This window comes from Cherax quadricarinatus, chromosome 1 (genome assembly GCF_038502225.1).
Source record: "Cherax quadricarinatus isolate ZL_2023a chromosome 1, ASM3850222v1, whole genome shotgun sequence".
In the NCBI taxonomy this organism is placed as follows: Eukaryota; Metazoa; Arthropoda; class Malacostraca; order Decapoda; family Parastacidae; genus Cherax; species Cherax quadricarinatus.
This window is the reverse complement of record NC_091292.1, coordinates 26,892,536-26,898,614: the sequence shown is the minus strand read 5'-3', so window position 1 is coordinate 26,898,614 and position 6,079 is coordinate 26,892,536. Positions and strand designations below refer to the sequence as shown.

Below are 6,079 nucleotides of genomic sequence, written 5' to 3'. Positions count from 1 at the left end.
GTCTAATTAGCGAGGAGACAGTTGGAGGCAGTGGAGACGTCCTGTCTAAGGGCAATGTGTGGTGTAAATATTATGCAGAAAATTTGGAGTGTGGAAATTAGGAGAAGGTGTGGAGTTAATAAAAGCATTAGTCAGAGGGCAGAAGAGGGGTTGTTGAGGTGGTTTGGTCATTTAGAGAGAATGGATCAAAGTAGAATGACATGGAAAGCATATAAATCTATAGGGGAAGGAAAGAGGGGTAGGGGTCGTCCTCGAAAGGGTTGGAAAGAGGGGGTAAAGGAGGTTTTGTGGGCGAGGGGCTTGGACTTCCAGCAAGCGTGCATGAGCTTGTTAGATAGGAGTGAATGGAGACGAATGATACTTGGGACCTGACGATCTGTTGGAGTGTGAGCAGGGTAATATTTAGTGAAGGGATTCAGGGAAACCGGTTATGTTCATAGAATCGGACTTGAGTCCTGGAAATGGGAAGTACAATGCCTGCACTTTAAAGGAGGGGTTTGGGATATTGGCAGTTTAGGGGGATATGTTGTGTATCTTTATACGTATATGCTTCTGAACTGTTGTATTCTGAGCACCTCTGCAAAAGCAGTGATAATGTGTGAGTGTGGTGAAAGTGTTGAATGATGATGAAAGTATTTTCTTTTTGGGGATTTTCTTTCTTTTTTGAGTCACCCTGCCTCGGTGGGAGACGACCGACTTGTTGAAAAAAAAAAATTAGTCTTTCAGTGGCATGTGAAATTACTGATATTGCCTCAGTCCATTAGGGGAACTCCTCTTCATCCAAAAGTAATCAGTCAAAACTCTCTAGCTCCTACCCAAGGGAAGTGAAGGGTTGAGATGTGAGGCAGTGTTCTAGACTTGAGAGAGGGCGGTTTACAAAACACTCATTAATATGAAAAATGAGTGTTTAAAACTTGTAAATATGCGTACAAATAAAAGTATGAAAGCTAAAGCAAAAGTCTATAGCATACTAAAAGCACAACCAAATCCCTCCACTATGTTAAATAGTGCAAGAAGACCCCATCCTCATCCTTCTCTCCGCCTGTATAGACTCAACCAACCTGAGTCCCTAATACACAGATTTAAGTAAACTGTTTATATACAGGAATAGAGATACACCTCTTAGAGTATAGACTCTATAGGGTTGAGGGAAATCGAACTGACGACACTGGAGGACAGGAGGGTCAGGGGAGACATGATAACGACATACAAAATACTGCGTGGAATAGATAAGGTGGACAGAGACAGGATGTTCCAGAGATGAAACACAAAAACAAGGGGTCACAATTGTAAGTGAAGACTCGGATGAGTCAAAGGGATGTTAGGAAGTATTTTTTCAGTCATAGAGTCGTCAGGAAGTGGAATAGCCTAGCAAGTGATGTAGTGGAGGCAGGAAGCATACATAGCTTTAAGACGAGGTATGACAAAGCTCAAGAAGCAGAGAGAGAGAGAGAGAGACAGACAGACAGACAGAGAGAGAGGACCTAGTAGCGATCAGTGAAGAGGCGGGATCAGGAGCCGAGTCTCGACCCCTGCAACCACAATTAGGTGAGTACAATTAGGTGAGTACACACAGCGTACACAAGGTAGCGTGGCCGAGCGGTCTAAGGCGCTGGTTTAAGGCACCAGTCTCTTCGGAGGCGTGGGTTCGAATCCCACCGCTGCCAGGAATATTTTAAGAAGAGATTTTAAGAAGAGGCGGGACCAGGAGCCGTGAATCGACCCCTGCAACCACACATAGGTGAGTACACACTCTCCCCTTCATCCCTCTCAGCCCACACAGTAATAAACATTAGCTATGCTTACTCACTTGACATGATACATCTCTCACCACTCCCTTCTCTTCCTAACTTTCCACCCTCTGTCCACCCTCTGCATCACCTCCCTTCCCCATCCCTCTCTCTCACCACTCCCTCCCCTCTCTCTCATCCCTCTTCCCTACCTTTCCTCGTTGCCCCTGCCATCTAGTAGAGGTATCAGCTACTGTGAGTCGCAGCCAGGAAAAAAAATGTTATGTAAATATGTTAGAAACTACATCCTAGAAGTCACATCACGGGCAAAATGCCAACGTGTGAGAAAAGGCGAGGCGTGCTGGAAACATCCTAGTGTTGGGTAAAGGATATCAGTGTCTCTCTAATGATGTTAAAAATAACATTCTTCGCCTCCATCCTAGGAGGGTGCTCATGTGATGCACTCATCACATGATGCGCTCATCGTATGACGCACTCTCATGCACTCACCACATGATGCATTCAGTGAGTGCGTTGCTGGGCACAGCTCGCGTGAGCTTCCTCGAACGGATTAAGACACTTTTGCTGTTGCATTATGAGATGACTAGCTTGTGTAAATGACCTTCACGGGTATGACTGTGTGTGTGTGTGTGTGTGTGTGTGTGTGTGTATGTGCGCGCGCGCGTGTGTGCGCACATACATATTTGTCATTCAGTTGTATTCGCTTAGTTATTTTTCACAGGGACTATTCATGGCTCTTGGCACCCCCGTCTCTACACTCTTATCGACCAGTTTTCCCTTGTCTCTGGACTCTACGGCCTGATTACATCTGCTAATGACTGTCTTTAGAGTCATTATCCCTAAGATTTAATCCCCTGGCTCCAGTGTCTTATGGGCTAACGGGAAAAATAGACTTGCCGAAATTGCTAATAATTGGTTTGCCTTTCCTGGAGTTCGTGAGAGATTCTAGCCTGTAGGTGTCACGTGGAGATTCTTGCCGTGGAAGTCACTGATATTTTCAGAAACTAAGCCTGGATAAGACAGATAGTGAGTTAGAGCCAGTACGGATCTGTGAAAGGGTGAAGGGGCTGTCTTCGGACTGGGCTAGCATAGTATATTTGGCTTGACTTAGAGGACTCGTCTGTGCATACTCCAAGTGAGAGTGCTTTCAGCTCTCAGCAGTATCCCCCTAGATTAGATTTTATAACAAAGTGTAAAGTTTTGTACCAAAGATAATAAACTTGAGTGTTAAATACTTGTAATTCACCCATTTTCTTAATAGTTAATGTCTATAATCTAGACCCCTTTTGATTTACCCTTTTCTTGTACTGTCTTATTGCTTTGATATAATTTCTTGTCATCCCTGTCTTATATACCTAAGCAATACCTAATTAGAATACGAAGGAGTATCCAGGTGAAGGTATATATTGCTTAGTCGGGAGGTGCACTACAAATATGTATAAGAATACATATTTTATAATTAATGGAAGGTATTAACAATGTTTGACTAGTGTCATTTAAGAACAGCATTTCGTTAAATTTTTGGTTGGTATATAGTATTGTGTATTAGAGGCTGAGGCTTCCAATCGATGATATATTATTTATAAACAGCTTCCTTAATACTGTTAAGTTCTACTATTGACGAGAGTGTGGGTGTTTTAGTAGTATTTTCACACTCGTGTATTCACCAATACCATCTCGAGAAGAGTTTTAAAGAACTTTGAGTTCTTTAAATCTCTTCTCGTAACCCAACACCAAACATTTGGATCTTTTCCAGCTGCTTTATATAAGCGCTTGATCATGTGTAGTTCCATGGCGATCCCTAACATATATTGTACGTGTTCTACACGAATCATATATTTTTAGCTTCCTGAAATTGGTTCTTAGGTCATTTGGTCTTTGATATGTCACTAATATTATAATATTTTTATGTATTTCTGGCGATAAGACTTGAGATCTTTCTCGTTGTGCCTTTGTCTACAGAGTTTCTCTTTCCCGGCTTACATTCAGTCCAAAGGCACACAGGCCTACCCCTCGCGCGTGCATTTATATTTTTTTCATAGGCACTTGTTGTCTATATATCTTAATGCGAAGGGTTTTTATGTTTTGAGCGGAGTGGCTACAAATTTCTCACATTTTGCTAATTTTATCAAACTTGATTTAATATCTTTATTTACTACAAGTACATGTACATAGTATACAGTCCTAGCTGACATCAGTGACATACTACTATATAGAAAGCCGCTTGTTATGCTGAGCATTTCGGGCACATTAGGTCAGTGTCCCAGGATGCGACCCACACCAGTTGACTAACACCTAGGTACCCATTTTACTGATGGGGAACATAGACAACAGGTGGAAAGGAGCACGCCCAATGTTTCTCCTCTGGCTGGGAATCGAACCCAGGCCCTCGCCGTTTAATGTTTTCTAACAGGATTGTACACAATTTTAAATAGAATGGAAATGAGAACAGTAAACTGGGAAAAATAGAATTACGCGGTTTTATGGCGTTTTTAAGTTTAACGAGGGGTAACTTTCCTATTTTTTTAGTGCACCCTCAACAAAATTTTCCTTTGCTTTTTTTCTCAGATTTTCGTTTATGACTCAAAAAAAAAATATATATTCGAACGACTTAATTTCAACGCTTGTGTAATGTATCCTAGATGCGATTCATGAGAATATTTGTATAATGCAACACAGGTGGAGACATACTCCTCTGATCGGTTTAAAAATTTCACCACTGGTGTATCCAGCTTAGGTGAAGGTTCTTATATTTAATGGAGTGTGTAGATACAATTTTGCCACTTTTAATCTTGAAATGGTATAGTATTTTACCTTATTGCATTATTTTGTGTTAATGCTAGGGATCTTGATCCAAGAAACTTGACTTCTCATTGTTATTTAGAGTTTGAATGCCTCACATTCCACAGGCGCTTTTCTCTATTAAAATATAATTGTGAATAGTATTAGTCTTCAATGGCTGATGAGTCGTATGAAATGGACGGAACGTTTCGTGGGTTTAGACTGTGTAAACAAATTTTTTTGGACTGGAAATACCATTCTGGTCGGCTTTAAAATTTTAGTGTTGATGTGTTCTCAAGGGGAACAATCGATGTTAGGTTTGGTAAGTTATCATGTGCCTGTTTTATTTATTAAATTGGTTTCTGAGAAATAACTGGAGAATGTCCCTTCTGATTAGAAATATTTCACAGTGTTTGACTTTGGTTATTCTAGGTTAAATCAACTAAATGTTCTTATATGTGTGTATAACATCCGTGTGCCATCGAGACCATTGTTTAAAATTTGTATGTTATGTACACTAAATTAGACAAAACTTACTTAATTACCTTCTTAAGAGCTGGCCAGTCTTCCCTAGAAACACGTTCGGAATTATTTTAGCCTGTGTAGGTTTCAATTTGCTTTTCTTTGGAAGAAATTGGAAAAATTTAACTACTTTTCATGCGATAATTCCTAAGTGTCCCTTCTGATTACACTGTACCTTTAAGCTTTTCAGTTCTGATTAGTTGACTGGGCAACACCTGAGCAACTCTAAGCTTAGTCTGCTTGTATATTTTAGAAAATTAGTCTTTTTGATCTCTCCGTAACATTTTTTTAATGAAGTGTGTGTATTAGTTTCCATGTGGTGACCATATGGAACCCCCCTTTCTCTCTCTCTCTCTCTCTCTCACACACGAAGGCTTTAGACTCAATTCAGAGTTATCTACAAAAACAAATTTGCTTGACAAAAGAACTCCAGAACATGCATAAGCATATTAAATGTGGCAAACAGAAAGCAGCTGCAACAAGTAAACATGCTTATTTGTACGACAGCTTGCCCAGTTATTAAGAGTAACGTAGAGGAAACGACTACAGTGGAACCTCAGTGCTTGAACGTACATGACCTTGAACAAACATGAGGCTGAACAGTTTTGTTCAGAAAAAAATGACCCGGTCTTTGAACGTTTTTCTAGAGTCCGAACGCGCTGACTTGTTTAAAATTCAGTTGTAAAAAAAACTTTACAGAAAGCCTTATTTCAAAAGTGCTTTGAAGTGATCTCTGAAATTGATCTAACTTTGAGACTTTTGGAAGAGTCAATTCAACATCCTCCAGTGTGGAGGCTGACGAATAAAGCCTGGGAAATACTGTTTCGGACATCGAACCTTTCGCAGTTCAAACACCACCTAAGAACCAATGTTACGCGCCCCTACTTCACTCCATTATATACAAAAATAAAAAGCCTGGTTAAAATAAGTTCTGTAATAATATATCGCGAACCACTTTATTACTAGCTAGATAAAGCAGGTTCGACTATATATTATTATCGGGTACGGTATGAATCAACAGTACT

General features: G+C 40.4%; 1 non-coding gene across 1 annotated transcript; it reads left to right on the top strand.

Moving 5' to 3' along the window:
* The first annotated feature begins 1,585 nt into the window (after nt 1–1,585).
* Nucleotides 1,586–1,667, top strand: TRNAL-AAG (transfer RNA leucine (anticodon AAG)). Its single transcript has one exon. It is a non-coding gene; the product is annotated as a tRNA-Leu (tRNA).
* Nucleotides 1,668–6,079: the final 4,412 nt, after the last annotated feature.